This window comes from Erpetoichthys calabaricus, chromosome 3, assembly GCF_900747795.2.
Source record: "Erpetoichthys calabaricus chromosome 3, fErpCal1.3, whole genome shotgun sequence".
Classification (NCBI taxonomy): Eukaryota; Metazoa; Chordata; class Cladistia; order Polypteriformes; family Polypteridae; genus Erpetoichthys; species Erpetoichthys calabaricus.
In genome coordinates, this window is record NC_041396.2 from 25,605,511 (window position 1) to 25,623,165 (window position 17,655).

Here is a 17,655-nt window from a genome sequence, read left to right on the forward strand (position 1 = left end):
GGCTCCTATCAATTATGGAGAATCCACTGCATCCAGTAAACAGTATCATCTCCAGACAGAGAAGCAGCTTCAGCGACAGACTGCTGTCACCGTCCTGCTCCACTGACAAACTGAGGAGATCGTTCCTCCCCCAAACTATGCGACTCTTCAATTCCACCCGGGCGGGTAAACGTTAACATTATTCAAAGTTATTGTCTGTTGTTACCAGCATTTTTATTACTCTTTAATTTAATATTGTTTTTTGTATCAGTATGCTGCTGCTGGAGTATGTGAATTTCCCCTTGGGATTAATAAAGTATCTATCTATCTATCTATCTATCTATCTATCTATCTATCTATCTATCTATCTATCTATCTATCTATCTATCTATCTATCTATCTATCTATCTATCTATCTATCTATCTATCTATCTATCTAAGAAGCAGCAACACTCACATAAATCTCCAATAAACATCAATAAAACACGTTGCTTTCTTCTTAAAGGGAGGGCTCAGTAGCTGTGATGTCAGGATGGCCCCGCCTCTTGGGGAACCACCCAGAAAGCACATGTAACAGTAACACATTTAAAGAAAAAGTAGAAAATAACAAGCATTACATAAAATATGTGAAAAATAATAATTCTAAAACTACAAAAACAATAATAAAGCATAAAACACAAAATTGCTATTAATTATTAGGAAGCCAAGGAAAAGGCTGAAAAAATATAAAACACTTCCATGACCTTTCTCTTTTCAAGATTGCAGATATTCTAAACTTTTTTGTGCTTCTGGAAAAAAAAATGTAATTTGGATTCATCTCCTGTTTTTTCACTTCTCATTTTGCCTTTTGATTTCTGGTTTTGTTTTAAAGGTTTTTGTGTTTTAATTGTGATCTCCTGGGGCCTCATGTATAAATGGTGCGTACTCACAAAAATGTTGCGTACTCCCATTTCCACGCTCAAATTGAGATGTATAAAACCTAAACTTGGCATAAAGCCACGCACATTTTCATGCCAGCTAAATGCTTGGCATACGTAAGTTCTCCGCTTGGTTTTGCAAACTGGCGGCACACAGAGTCAAAGCAGTGCTTTTGTTCCTGTGTGGTTTCCCTTTCTTATTTTAGATCCACATCCCTGACGCAGCTTTATCATATACACTGAAATTAACCACATATTGTTTATTAGTTTAAGGCATCTGATTGTAATTAACCTGTAACAATATAATGGTCCACGGAATGGCCAAACTATTCCAAATACCATAGCTGCTTTGGCGTTGTTACTCTCACTGCACCTTCTTCTTCTTTAAGCTGCTCCCGTTAGGGGTTGCCACAGCGGATCATCTTTTCCATATTACTCTCATTGCACCACTTGGAGTATTTATATCACTATATCTGAGAATCACAGCTCTACAGCAGCTGAGCTTATTGGTATACAGCATCTAGCACACACTTCCTCAGCCATGCTGTCTATTGAACTGCTCTCATACGGCAAAATGCTTCAAAGCCTTTCCTCTACTGACCTCGCGGTTCAGAAACAGTTTCATCCCAAGAACTATAAACGCACTCAATCAGTCCATCAAGTGCTCCTTGTAGAACTGTTTATACTTATAAATACAATCATCTCACTGTAAACTTACACTACAGTTATAATATTGCACAACCTGCGCCATTTTTTAAAGAGCATATTTACATATGGTGACCATATCATTTTTATGATGAAATGCAGCAAAATATGTTTATTATATTATACAGATAAAATTTTTACTTCATTTAAATAATCTATATTGTTAATAATTAAATATGTGAGGACACGGTTTTGCAGCACTAGAGAAGAGCTGGCACTCCGTTCACGGATTGTTCCTGCCTCACGTTATATTCTTGCTGGTGCTGACATGACACTGGAAAGACAGATGGGTAGAATAATTAAACATGTACTACAAAGATATTTCAATATTCCTTAAAAGTTTTGAAGAATCGGCTTTCTCAGCTTACAGATGCCTTAACGTCTATTATAGCGCTGATTGTGTGGCAATTGGGTATTTGGAGAAAGAAAAGGAAGGACAGGAATTGGGGGTTAGTACATTTGAAAGAGACAGTACTGCTACAATAAAGTATTTCATCGAAGGTCGCGAATGGCGCAGCAAGCATCTTTCAGGGGGGCAGGAACAATTTCTTGACAGGGCGCCGACTCGTCACTATCACTGTGCCACTGTGTTCCCATGTTTAATAATGTGCTTTAACTCCTATCATCATGAAAATGATATCAAGTATACATCTCAGTATTTTAATTATTCAGAGAGCTGTAATATCACAAATGTATTGGATTCTGTGTCCAGTTGGAGGAAGAGAAAGCCTGTTTAAGAAGTATGTAGTGATTCACACACATACTGTAGAGCACATAGAAGATCAGATACAAAACAAAGCATTTAACGTGCTACTTTAGTTATGATGGGATTTGAGAAAATAGTAAATTAAACGATTTTAAGATGAAGTTTATGATGTTCTACTTTAATGACAAAATAAACTACGTGATTAAAGTGGAAATTTCGAGATTAAAGTTGACATTTTGAGCTTTTTTCCCCACTGTGTGCCTATTTTTTTTTCTTTTCTCCGTACTCTAATAACCTTTCATATGACACTCAGACGGTGGGCTACGACTCACCTTTTCATGGCAACTTTGATATGTGACAACTTCTTTTTAATTTCAGGCACTGTGCGACTTTGTGAACTTGAGCTTTTACATTTCTCCGACATGCTACGTCACTCGATCAACTTACTTTTGTTGTTTATATCACTGTAAAAAAACCAAGAAATAGTATGTTTTTCCTTGCCTCCACTTGGTGTTCACTGAAATTCTTCTATCGCCCCCAATGTACTTTTGTCATTGCCTTTTCACAGAACGCTGAGCTTAAGGGCTATTTATATTGATTTGCATATTCAAAGAGGCGTAATTCTGGGAGGTGTTTGGGAGTGGCAGCAGGAGCATGCACATGCGTTACTTTTCACGCTGACCAGGATTTATGGAGTGGAAGAATGTGGAAGCTGGCAAACGCACAGATTTATGCATCTGAATTTTTTTGTGCGTACGCACATTTCCGCTTTTGTCCTTGCGCCATATTTTAGTGTGAATTCTATGCACGGTTATGCATGAGCCCCCTGGTTACCAACATTGCCAGGCCTCTTGAATGTGTCTCATCTCCTGACAAATCTTTAATTTCTATCAGAAGTGCATTCTTTTGACAAATTTGTTAGGAATTCAGGTTGTTTTGATTTCAAATGCTCTATTTTCTGATTTAGATTTTGGCTTGATTTTATTACATTTTAGTATTTTTGTTCAATTTACAACTTCTGAATTTTGTTTCGATTTGTCACTGCTAATTTAAGTTTTCTTTTCTTCTGTTTTTGTATTTTTTTCATTAAGTTTCTTCCTTTAATCCTTTAATTTCTGAATGCATGTTTCTTTGTTTTCTTCTTCAATGGTTGGTTTATTTCTTTATTTAATAAATCAAATAGTTAAAAGATATGTTTTACAGCCAAGGCTTTTGATGATTTCCCTCTCTACTCTTAAGGTGTAGTAGCCAAGGATTATATAGTGTTATTACTGCCGTGGAAGAAATCAACATATTAATTAAAGAAAGAAATGTATCCTCTAATAGGACAAGTTTGATAAAACCTCTTTGAGTCAGTAATCAGGCAGGAGGAAACTTGTCCATTGTGTCCTAATTTACTCCTCAGCAAATCATAGTGGCTTGTTACAGAATGGTCAGAAAAAGAAGGGCAGACGTCTATTTTTTTAAATAAATGAATTTACATAAAAGTACCGATTAAATCAAATATTTATTCTAATTGGCATGTTGACCACAGCTCATATACCTTACTGAAATAAAAGTCTGTTCTACCACACTCTTGTTCTTCTCGTATCTCTAATGTATTACCCTTGGAATCTCTGTGTATGTGACAACTGTCCAGTATTGCTCTTCACAGGACATCTGCTGATCTCTTAATCGTCTTCTTAGCACATTTAGTGTATGACATCAACCTTTTCTTGGTACATTCTTGTCTTTTATTTGCTTAACCATTTCAGTAGTTCTCTTCATTACATTTCTAAACAAAGGCTTATATATTTCAATGCGCAAAAACCAAAATGCATCATACTGTTATCTCCAAATTATCTCCTCACACTGCCTGCAAACTTGGAGATGATAGCCAAGGATGAAAGCAAGAGAATAATTAGGGGAATGCAAGAGGTTAAAACCAGGAAAAGTAAAACATGGAACGTCTCAGAATATAAAGACAAAAGAAAGGAGAGTCTTTAACAAAAAGGAGGTTGTAACGGCATGGCACTAAAACTATTAGGAATTCTTTTAAAAGTGTTGTCTAAAATAAGAGTTCTGTTTACAGAGTTTTATCCACCAAGTAATACTGAACATGTCCCCTTTTGCCATAATTTTATTGGAAGGCATAGTGATTTCAAAAATCGTGATGATCATGAACATGACCCACCTGGAATGTATTCGGAGAAAATAAACAACAAAACAAATCAAATAAACCAAAAACATATTGAAGAAGCAAAATCAATAAAGAGAACTGTAATTACCATGTCTCAAAACACGAGGAAAAATGAGTATTAAGTTAAAAATAAAATCTAAGCACAGAATCATAATATCCATGGCTTCAGCCCTAAATTCATGTTCCCTTAATTTCCACACAAGTATGTGATTCACTGTGTATTTGAAAGAATTCTGCTGGATTTACTTGTTCAATGTCTTTGAAAATTTTGAAAACCTGAATTAGGTCAAGAGGTGGGTAGTAACGAGTTACATTTACTCCATTACATTTACTTGAGTAACTTTTTAAAAAAATTGTACTTCTAAGAGTAGTTTTACTGCACCATACTTTTTACTTTTACTTAAGTACATTTGTGAAGAAGAAACGCTACTCTTACTCCGCTACATTGGGCAACACTCGAATCGTTACTTTTTTTCCATTAGATACGCTATATTTTTGCCAGAGAGAAGCCGCCAGTGGATTTACTGCATGACTGTTTCACCAATCAGACGTAGCAACAATAATCACAAGACTCTGTTTCACCACTCAGACTTGGCAACAATAATCACATGGCTCCGTTTCACAAATCAGACGTAGCCGAGCAGTCACATGACCACACACAAACTGTCGCGTCCTAGCGGCACAAACTCCTCACAGACAGCGGGCAGGGAAAGAAAGAATACATGAAAAATGAGAGCCAACTCCTGCTGAAGCTTAACCATCACTTCACTGAGTGAAGAACAAGTACGTTATAACCAAACAGGCACAGACACAGACAGTCAAGGTAAAGTGAGACTTCTTGTACGTGCACAAGCTGCCTTGTTCTAATGTTATTTTCTATCAGCTGTGCTGTTTGGAGGGCAAGTGAATATACAGTATTATACTGTCAGTGTACAGTAGATCTTGGCACTGTAAGGAATTTGCACTGTTCAAACATACATGTTACCTACTGTAGGTTTTGGCTTCAAAAGCTTTGTTGTGAAAAACTGAGATTTGGAACTTTGTGTTATTTGTGCTGCTTTATTTTGTAAAAATATTATTTATTTTTACTCATTTTTATTTTATTATTTGCAAATAGCAGAATTTGCACATTATTTTATATTTTTGTCTCTTATTGCAACATTTCTAAAAAATAAATCATTTATTATGATCAAACAGTTACTCAGTACTTGAGTAGTCTTTTCACCAAATACATTTTTACTCTTACTTTTGGAGTAATTTTTTGGATGACTACTTTTTACTTGAGTAATATTATTTCGAAGTAACGCTACTCTTACTTGAGTATAATTTTTGGCTGCTCTACCCACCTCTGATTAGGTCTCACCGCCTCTTCTGCTTGTGACTAAACAGGTTTAATTCTCCTGTCAGAATACATCATGTCCTTAAGTCCTGGGATTCACTTGGTGGCGCTCATCTCCTTGAGAGATTTCAGTTTTTGATTTTTAATACATTTACAAACCTTTCTGACAACATGTTTTTACTTTGTCATTGTGGGTTATTGAACGCTGATGGGCAAAAATGTCAAATCTGTTCATTTTAAATCCAATCTACATTGTGATAAAGTTTGCAAAAAAGTGAAGGGGTCTGTATTCTCTCTGAATCCACTCTATGTATGGGGTCACACACGTGCACATGGAGGACAGTTTACAGGTTTAAATAGTGTTATTTGTCAGCCAGATCGGGGGTTGTCACTCTCACCTGGTCCTCTCTCCTCTTGTTCCTCTTGTTCAGCCAAAGACCTTGTCTCTCAATGACATCACCACCAGTCCAACCACAGTTGACATCACTGCCAGCAAACCATGATGACATAATTTCTGGTACCCAGAATCCACCTTCCTGCCACTTTGGTTCTTGTTCCGGCCACCCTGATGACATCTCTTCCTCCTATCCACCGTATTAATAGAGCAAACTCAACTTGCTAGTCAGTTCATTTGTGAATTCCACTTATTTAAAGATGTGTTTCTTTTCTTTCGCTGATTTTTCAGTATACGGGGTGGCCATCCCCAAACCTTTTTCTGTCTGTTGCCTACATTTTACTTTCTTGTATATGAAGTATAGGGAAAGTATTGTAATCATCTAAAGATTCGATGTCGAGATTTTAATGAATCTCGACATTTTAGGCCTCCCTGAATTTCTCGAATCCAAAGTATAGGGAAAGTATTGGAATCCTCCAAAAATTCCATTTCGAGATTTTGATGAATCTCAACATTTTAGACCTCCCTGAGTCTGAAAATATCATTTTTGGAATTATGTCTGTGTGTCTGTCAGTGTGTGTGTGTGTATGCAAACACGATAACATGCAAACACTTTCACTTTGGTCAACCAAATTTTGCATACAAGTATTAGATACAAAACTTAGATTTCTACCAACTTTTGGGATATTTCCATTTACTGGAAGTGGTACTTTATCTTTTATACATGCAGCAGTTCGATTTATTCAACTTGACTTTTATAACAATTATTCAACACTAGACAAAGAGCCCGTTTCGACAACGTAAGATGAAACGGGCACGAGTGCAATAGTAGTAAGTATAAGCACCACAAACCTGATATAGGTGTATTGAATGAATGCGTACTTAGGCCTGGAGCTGTAGTCGAAATCGCCTTTCAGGCCTCTAGAGCTTTAATCGAAGTCGCCTTTCTCTTTGAATTTTCACGGCTGTAAATCCGCCGCCTGCCACGATGTCGGTCTCGTAAGGTTTTTCGGGCAGCTGCGCAGAAGGAGACTGCGCATTTGGCTTCAGACATGTGCAGAAGGCGACTGTGCATTCGGCTTCGGACAGACGTGAGTGAGTAAGTGAGTGAGTAGACTGGTGAATTATATATAAGATATTATTAATTTGATTTGTTTTGTTGTTGATGGTTCTTTAATGTGCATAATATAAAAATATAATCATTGTCTTGTGATTTACTCCTCAAATATCCATCCCCATATCCAAGTATACGAGAAAGTCGAGGGGAGACCACTCCTGATTTTTTAATACAATGAACAACGGATACAAATCATGCAGATTCTTTTTAGAATTAAATAATCCATGGGATTGAAAACTGAAATAAAGAGCGAAAGATAAAGCTTCAAGCAAATGAAGATGAATGCGTCTGTATTTTAACTGTTCGGGAAAGCTTCATCATGTTAAGCTCGTTTGAGATGTGGTCTGCATGTCCTACTCCCAGCAGTCTCCCTGCTGCTTTAAGGTTAGTGGACTGTAACAGTTTTAATTTTTTTTTTCCACTGATTAAAAACTCCTCCGTGAAGAAGTCTTCACATGTACAGTTGTATCTGGTAGTAACTGGGCATAACAATTTTATTGACTTGAAAGAAAGAATGTTCCAGTTAAACAGTACCTCTAAGAAAATATTCGGCAATATGATCAATTTAGCCTAAGACTGGTTCACACACATGCATGTCAGCATGCACACCTGAGGATGCCATGACGTCTTACGTGTATTAGCCGGTATTTTACTCACTTTGTTTAAACATACATCAATTGCTCAACCTGAAGAAATTATCAGGTTAACCTAATTTCTTAGAATTCTTGACCTGGCATTGTTTACACATGACTTGACCTGGTAATTCTCTGGTAAATTCCTAGGATAGTTTGCGTGTGTGCAAGAGGTTATGGGGAGTGCAGAAAGTCAAAAGAAACTTTAGTCACCAGCACCCTCTGTATTTTGTTCCGCTGCTGAGGTCAGCATCCTAGGACTCGTATCAACTATGGCAGTAAACTGAAGGCACAAGTTAGCAGAAATCTCCCTCAAAAAGTGAAAGGACAGCAACCCAGTAGTGTTACTGTTATGACTGCACAATGCTTTATGGATTCTACATTAAAAGACTTGTTTTACCATACCCCCTAAAGGTATGTGTGTCTTTCTTTGAATCATCCAAGATGTTCAGTCTGGTTCTTTCAGGAAAAGCTTGGGTTGCTGCTGGAGGAGGTGTTAGTGAAGCTATAAGGGGGCTCTTACCCCTGTGGTCTCAGTGTGTATTCCAATACCCCAGCGCAGTGAGGGGGGCACCATGATGCAAAAATGGTGTTGTCCTTCAGACGAGATGTAAAACCGAGGTCCTGACTCTCTGTGTTCTAAGAAGATCACTTGCCATCCTTCATAAAGAGTAGTGTGTTTCCCGATGTCCTGGCTAAATTGCCCATCATGGCCTAGTCATTCTAGAATCTTAATCAACTCCCGAATCTAACTGGCTAGCTATCTCTCTTACCTCTTCATCACCTAATAATTAATGTGTGTTGAGCGTACTGGTGTAAAATGGCTGGTGTAGGAGGATGCTGCACATTGGTGGTGGTTGACGTGGCTCACACCTCTCTATGTAAAGCACTTTGAGTGTCTTGAAAAGCGCTATATCAATACAATATCTTTTTATCTAGTTGTGATTTGGCTTCTTAATGCCTCTCCTCTCTTTCCATCTGAAAATCCAGATGACACACGACGTCACTTCCATGTCTGGGGTGCCTGAAACCTCCCTCATCGACTGGCACCACTGCCATCTCTCCCCAGTCTGGTTGGAGACTCCCGTCTATAAAGTCATCCTTCTTTATGAAATTCCAAATACTGAAGTAACGAAATGTTCAGAATAACAAATATGTTTGTTTAAAATCATGATTTCGTTTTAATGAAATGCAAATTTCAGTATAATGAATATTTTTTCAACCAAAAATGATCACTGATGATAAAAATGCAATGCAATAAGTACTTAATGCTTCATCTACACTTTTGCAGAGTCTCGGGAATCCTTCACAAGGCTATTTCTTTCTTGTTAGATCTTCTTCTTCGTATTGACCTTACACAGATCTTTACCTTTCAAAATATTTAATTAGAGTTGATGAAAAAGAGTTGCTAATTGTGTGACACTATAGCCTCACAGGATGCCAATGCAGCAGAGTGCAACTGAACAAAGAATAGCAAGACACTCCATAAGTAATAACGTGTGCAGCAATAAGTAACTGTCAGTGGGCTTACAGTGAGAAAGCAAAAATATTTAGCAAGATTTTTTTGAACTTATTGGCAGGTTGTTTCTTTATTTTTCCGATGTTCTGCCATTAGTTTCAGCTACGGGCCTTGTGCGTAGTATTAAATGTATACTGGTCGGTGTTTTAAAGCTGGCACCGAGGCTAAGAATAGTCGTGGATGTCTGGCGTGGAAAGCAAGGGCACTCCAGCCGCCCCAACCCCGACACAAACAGGCAAAGACATGAGTTTGCCACACAACACACATTTACTCACGTGGGAAGTGCTTTTTCTTGCTCCCCAGAGCACAGCACAATAGAAAGCACAAAAATAGCACAGTCCTTCGCAAAACTCTTTCCTCCTCTTCCTCCTCCTCCCTCTTCTTCTTTCTATGCCTCCACTCTTCTCCCGACAAGCTTCATCCTCCTCCTCCTCCCTACTCTGGCTCCCTGAATGGAGTGAGGCTGATCCTGGGAGTGTTCCAGGTGGCTCATTAATCGGACCTGAAATCACTCCCAGGTGGACGGAACACCCACTGTAGGGCTCTGAAGCTCTCCCTATGACCCCCATGGAACCCAATAGGGCTGTGCCAAACTCCAACTCCCAGCATTCCCTTTGGGAATCCATCCTATCACAGCCGTCCAGGAGGGCTGCCCTCTAGCATCCTGGGGAAGGTAGTGCCTTGCTGTTTCTCTCTCCCCTGGCCCTTCCATCCAGCTGGTTTTTCCGGGCTAGGTAAAAGCCATGGCTGCCCGTCACACTGAGAATCCACAAAGACAGTCAGAAGGGAGTCTGTTTTGGATGTACACCGTAGCATTCTTATTTTTATTTTCTTAGTAACCTTGAGGTTAGGTAGAATTATGTTTTGTTATATTAGTTAGTTAATTAAGTTTATTTTGTTTGTTGACGCTTTGATGTTTGTTTGAGGTGTGCAATGCTACCTACAGGGCCCGAAATGGTGTCTCCCTGTGTGTTTGCATGCTGCATGGGGGAACTGTGTCATCTTTCTAAGTTCGGTTGTGGCCATGACAGGAGGAGTTTTCTCTGATTGATCATGGAGACTTGAGGGACAGGGTTAGTGCGTGCACGGTGCACCAGAAATAGAGGGGGAATGGTGGCTGAGCAGCTGATTGCTGTTAAGGAGCAACTTGATGCTCGTGTGAACCAAAAAACAGCTTCTGAGATATTTTTTTGAGGAGTTACGTTTATGGAATGGGCTGAAGCAGAATGCATTTTTTGTTGTTTTTGAAAGGCTGTAGTGGCTCTGATTGGTCGTCTGCTGAGGGTGCAGGGGCTGCTGGGGACAAGGAGGCCTGGCCGGGCCAGTTATACAGAGAAAAAAAGTCTTTCCTGTTTTGTATCTGGAGTTGCCTGTCTGTTTGCTTTCCCGTTTTGCTACCTTATGCATTCTTGTTTTGTCCTCCTGTTTTGGGTGTATGGACTGTCTGGTGTCTTCCTGCTGCATGAGGACTATCTGAGGATTTGCTGTCATTCTGCGAAGAAAGGAGCGCTCCTGATCCCATTCACACGTCATCATCTCATCAGGAAATATGGTAGGACTCTCTTTACATTCATCTACAGTGTGATGATCTCTGGATATCTACCTCCATCATTTCATTTCATCAGTTGCAGTTTTCATGGACTTCATGGACTTCATAGTGTGTGGTTTTTGTTAATGGTTTATTATTGTTAAATTTGTGTTTATTGTATATCGCCGTAAGGGGAACTGGGGTAGTTTGCATATATTTCATTTATTATTGTTTCATACATTCTTTAATTTTTGTTTTATTACCGGTTGTTTTTTTTTTCTCTGTGATTTAGTGTGTGTGAGTCGGGCCAAGGCTGGGTGTGTTCCTGGGATCCCCACTGAAAAAATAAATAAATCATCGTCATATCGACGGTGTGAATCTTAGCTGGGTTTTAGTCCGCTACAAGGCTGCTGATACCCTGTGAAGAAACTTAATCAATATCAGGGTAAGATATTTGTTGTGTTTTTTTTCTCTTACTTTTTATTTTTATATTTGTTTTTGTTTATTCTCACTTTAAGAACTGTTTTGACCCTGGACTGCATTAGTTTAAGTTGTTGTTAAGTGTATGATACACTTTTTCCACATAAATGCTTACACAAAGAATTGTGATTTTTTGTTTTGTTTTTGTATCGTGCAATAAAAGTCTACCTTTTTTTTGTACATCTGCCTCTCTTATTATACCCTCAGTCCCGGTCAGCCCCAAACTACTAGCAGGTCATCTGCTTTAGTAGACGGCTTGTGATTAATTGAATAGCCACATTAATGCTGCATTCACAGTTTATTGTGAAGTTTTACCTTCCTACTTTTGGTTTTGTTTTTCAGGTTAGACTGTTCACAGGAACATAGGCTCACTGTTGATTTGTTACATGGTATGCAAAACAAAAAAAAAGAAAAGAAAATGAAAATGAATTGTAATTTTCATTCATAAGCAAACTAAATGTATCACATATGCATCACTTTGCTTCAACTGTATTTTGACAAAGAAACGTGTCACACATGCGTGCCTTCAGGGCTTGTCGACTTGCAATTTCCCCCTAGTTGTGGTGTTAGTGCTGCCTCCTAATGCCTCTCCTTCTCCTTCCACCTGAAGATCTGGAGAATCACGGGCAGACAATGCATGACGTCACTTTAATGTTTAGATTGCTTGAAACCTCCCCATCTGCCTCATCGAGTTCATGACTGGCACCACCACCATCTCTCCCCAGTCTAGTTGGAGACTCCTGTCTGTAAAGACATCCTTTGTGAAAGGTTTTTCTGCCATGCTTCACAATACAGGTCAAATCCTGTTAATAGCAAATACCGAAATAATGAAATTTCCAGAATAACGAATATTTTTTGTTGGTGCGGACAAACGTTCATACAACATCATGTTTAACGGATTTCATTTTAGTGAAATTTAAGTTTCAGTATAAGAAACGTTTTTTCAACCAAAAATGGCCACTGAAGATAATAATGCAATGCAAAAAATACTTAATGATGCACTTATACTTTCATCGAGTCTTTGGAAACCTTCAACAGCAGGCATGTCAAACTCACTACCATTGGTGGGCCGCTTCGACTGCCATACCATACTGTAACAAATACTATTATACTATTATACAAAGTTACTGTAGCTTTCTTTCCAATACTGAAAACTTTAAAAAATGTAACACATAAAGTTTAAAGTTTAAAGAAAAGCAATTTATTTCCATGCAGTCTCCATACAACAGTGTAGAATTAAGAGTCTTAACCTCTTAGCAAGGTCCTTATTATATTACTAGGCTCACCCGCGTTTTGTGTGCGCTCCATGTGTACATCAGGCATGCAAGTGTAGGGAATGAGAACATCAAAGTGCACATTCATAACATTTCCCGAAAACCTAAGTTTTTTATCCCCTCGAGTGCCTGTCCAAACTTGGAGTGTAGGACTCCATAATAATATACTTGAAACTCATAGAGGAACAACTGTCCCGCTGCCATTAGCTCAGAAATGGTACCATAAGTTTGAGACTTTGACATTTCAGTGAGATACTGAAGCTCATTTGTATAAGAGATTCCTGACGGCATCATTGTAAATGGCTGAAACTTTGACCAATTACTTAAAACATGTCGTACAATGTCTGCCCGAATCTGTACCGCTAAAGACGGAGGTTCATGCACTAAATAAGCTATAGATGAGAATAAGCAAGCACCATCTCCCCTGATATTTACTACGCGGTGAGGCATTTGTACTCCATCAACATTAATTATTTCCAGAGACATAATTTTGTCTATTTTTCCAGCGTATCGTGCACAAAAGCAAGGGAACGATGGGAGCCCCAGCACACTGCTCACATCGCGTCGCTTCGTACCGCAAGCCGCAAGTAGTAAGTCTGTGATAAGCAGAATACCGCTACGCTTTGCACTCACGGGACTGAAGGACAATCCCGACCGCTTTTATATAGTGTCTTGATGATTGATATTCATTATATTATATTCATTGCTTATATAGGAGCCTTACAGTGGGAGATTTATTTCTTTTGTCCCGACACTTGGCATCTCTTTTTAGTAACCTGTTCATCAATATTAGGCTTGAATTCTTGTGCAGCTGCAACTTTTATGAGGGATGAAAGGTGCTCGATGGTAAGTCTTGAGCGATGTGGGGTTTTGGAAGCTTTCATTAACAAAAACAATTGCTCACAAAGGTAAGTGCTTCCGAACATTGACAGTAGCCTACTCTCAATGCCAACTTACGGATCTGCACATACGAGGGTGGCAGGTAAGCATACAAGCCTGGCACACCAACTTCCTTGTATTTTGCCTTCAGAATAGAATCTGACTGCACTTCAATCAATTCCATTTGGATATTCTCAGGTGTCCTGCGGTGGGTTGGCACCCTGCCTGGGATTGGTTCCTGCCTTGTGCCCTGTGTTGGGTGGGATTGGCTCCAACAGACCCCCGTGACCCTGTGTTCGGATTCAGCGGGAAGGAAAATGGATGGATGGATGGATGGATATTCTCAGGCGCATTCTCAACGTTGTAAGAGAACAGCGCAATGCCCTGTTTGTGCGAACTGACATCATGAAAATGCTCACTGAATTCATTGCTCAGTAATTCAAGTTGGAAAACAAATCCTCCAAAAATCAAATTTTACTTTACTAAGTTTACTTCAAAGTTTATATTGTAAAATAAGCCGATATGCAAAAAGCCACCTGAACTACAATAATTTTACAAACTCCAAATCACAAAAATATGTTAATAAACAACTCACCAACTTCTCGCGTCCACTTCAGATCTTCAGCTGTAGTCTGCACTAACTGTTCGTTGCAATACTAGCACAAAATGACATGAAACTAGAGCAAAAAAAACGTGAAAATATGCGGGCTATTACTACTCGTGATGGTCAGTTCTGCCCAGTGGCCAGTCTCAGCAACCCAGTCAGTAGTGTAGCCTTAGCAGGGGCAGCTCTAGGCTCATGGTGGCCCTGGGCAGAGAAAGAATCGGTGGCCCCTTCGCCTGGCAATGTCAATATGGTATTTTATGCATGGCAGATGGCCACATCCATTGCGGACACTGCATAGCCGCCTTGTGCTCATGACACGCTTCTATATATGCGTGTCCGTAACTTGAAAACCAAGTGGTATTCTCATTACGGCAAAACATTATAATACTACATATAGCTTACTGCTCCGACTCTAGCAACATTTGAAAATACAGCGTACTAATTAACAAGAAACAGAATGTTTTTCAGCCACATTGCCGTCAGCTGTGTCGTTATTTTCTCTTTCTGTTTTATATTCAATATATATTGGTGTGGCGGCCCCTGGGATTTGGTGGCACTGTGCAGGTGAACAGTTTGTACATGCCTAAGGCCACCCCTGCTGCAACCTAGCACTTCAGTTGTGACGCTGCGGCTCATTAACTTTGGTCAAGGCTCGTGGCTATACTAGCAGATGATGTTTCTGGTACCGTAATGCCATGGGAAAACACGCTTTGTCAGAAGGCAGAAGTAAGAAAAGTCAATAAGTAACACTGAAGATGCAGAATGATTCAATCACAAATGATAGTAATCATTTTGTACAAGTTTAGTGCTAACTAGGATCTGTCATGCGGGCCGCACAGATTTCTGTTGCGGGCCACATGCGGCCCAGGGGGCCACATGTTTGATATGCCTGTTCAACAGGCTGTCTCTTTCTTGTTAGACCAAAACAAAGTAACAGTCTGTTGCAGAATTTCTGGTCTCAGGCAGTCTTGGCGAGAGTGTAAGTGCAACATCATACACATAATCAAATTCTGAGTCAGTGCTCCATCTAGTAACTGCGTGGATAATTGTGTCGTGTGTGGATACTGTGCTGTTCAAGTTTCATAATGCTTGGAAAAGTTTTCTTTGCAATGAACAAAAAAAGTGAGAAACAATGTCAGTTTGCACTGAAAAAGATGTTAAACCTAACAGTAGTTTTTACAGTTTAAGAAGTGCTGTTTTATTAAACAGGTATTGTCAAGGATGGGTCACAGAGTTAGTTGCATGAGAGACAGGAAGGCGAGTTTGGGTTTCCAAGGAAAATGCAGGTACTTCATTACTGCTTAATGAAAGCAGGCAGAGTCTCAAGACTTCATTCAAGAAAGGAGCTCCTACGTCATTGCTGAAGCACACAAGATAGGAGTTGCAACACGGGGGCAATCGTCCTGCTTTAGCACCCATGTACAGATTAGAAGAATACCAGTGGCTCGGAATCACTGCTGTGGCAGACCAGGAGGGTGTGAGAAAGGAAGAGCAGGTCTAAGCCTGGTGTTAAACGTTCTTAACATCTTGAAACAAGCATGTTATGCGGGAAGCGTGATCCTGAAGAAGACAACCAATTGCTTTGCCCTTGGTTTACAGTTTAACAAATCCAGCTACGGAGCTGTCCTTGTGGCTCTGATGTTAGAGATGCTGACTCGCCGGCGACCCTGGTCACAATAGCATACATATTTTCCCTATATTCATTACAATGAAAATTCCGCTATAATTAAATATTTTTATGGTCCCATGAATTTCGGTATTCCACCTGTATATGGGGATTACCATTCAATGTCCAACGCTTTACTTATAACAATGTCATTTTCTGGTTGACCAGGTTAGATTGTTTATTTTATACAATTGATTAAGGTGAAAGGTTAGCATTAGTCAGGTGCTGACTAGGTCACAAATCAAAGAAAGAAAGGAGAATCGTTAGACTCAGCTACTGACTCGTTCCTGAATCAAATGAGTCAAGACTCATGAGTCCTTGTGCATGCACTTCACACATTCACCATCAGGCAGCAGCTGCAAAATGGAAGATGATGACAACGTCACACAAAACACGCATGTGCTTTTGCACTAGTCCCGTTGAGTTCCATCAACCCGATTCATTTGAGCTCACAAATCAATTCATATGAATCACTGAAAAGAGTTATTAAAAAAAAACAAATTCTTCATGAATCGCCCATCACTACTGGGTATCCCAGTAAGGGAGGCACAATGCAAGTCATATCCACAAACACACACGTGACACACTTCAGGTCATCACCGTGGCACAGACTGCTGTTACTGTATGTGCTGATCAAAGGCAGGTTCGCATTTACATGATTCATTATTCTGTAGTGCATTTCTGTAGCAAAAAAAAAAAAAAATGTGTTATTTAAAAATGAAATAAATGTATTTTGTTCTTCAGTGTCATTATTTTAAAATGTACTTTTACGTTAAGTACTTGAGTACTTTTGAAAGCAGATAGCACATGGAAGTTTCACACAAAACCTGAAGGACATAAAGTCCCATTCTGGCAAAGATTCCATTGTGGTAAAGCAGGGCCACTCGCAAGTGGTGGGCCATTTCATTCATTACTGCAGTTGATGATCATCTTATATATTTTTTGTTTTTAAACAAGCTGTGAGGTTTCTGAACTCTTTTGGGACCCCCCCTCTCAATGGGATGACACGGCGAAGCTCAATTACCACAGCTCTGAAAGACTGCTTGTCCATTACCGGGGCAACCGCAGGTTCACAGTGCTGCAGCGGAGCTCCGCAGAACCAACAACAGTAAAACTTTGTATTGTGAGTAACTTGGTCTGCAAGTGTTTTGCAAGATGAGCAAAAGTTTTAAATAAATTTTAACTTGATAAATGAGCGAGGTCTTGCAATACGAGTAGTACTGTACATATTGTGAAAACGGTGAACGCAGCCCCAAGGGGATTGACCGCTACTCCAAAACCCCCTGTTAAACAGTGATACAATGGGAAACAAACAAAGCTTTTCATCACCTCTTTGCGGGACCAGCTGCTAGCCTGCTGCATGCTGCCATGCCACATGAGCTGCAGGGCTTCAAACATTTAAAAGACCGTGCTGTGGCTGTCCTAGTGTCTCACTGCCTTGTCTCTCTTCCCCCAGACATCCTCTGCTCCGGTTGGAGCTCCTGAGCCACTGTGCTCCTTTGAGGAGGAAGGTTTTTGTGTTCTTTTGATCAAGAAGCGAAACTATGGCGACCGGTTTTGACAGTGCGCCCGGATCGCTCTTGAAAGAGACTAAAAGTTTTGGTCTCTAGAAAACCCAACAGTATATGCTTTGTCTGCCAAGTTGTGATCACAACTGAGCCAATGGTTCTTCTCTCTCTCTCTCGCTGAAGGATTGTGGGTAATCGTCTTCCATGCTTGGTCTCAGTCGGTGTG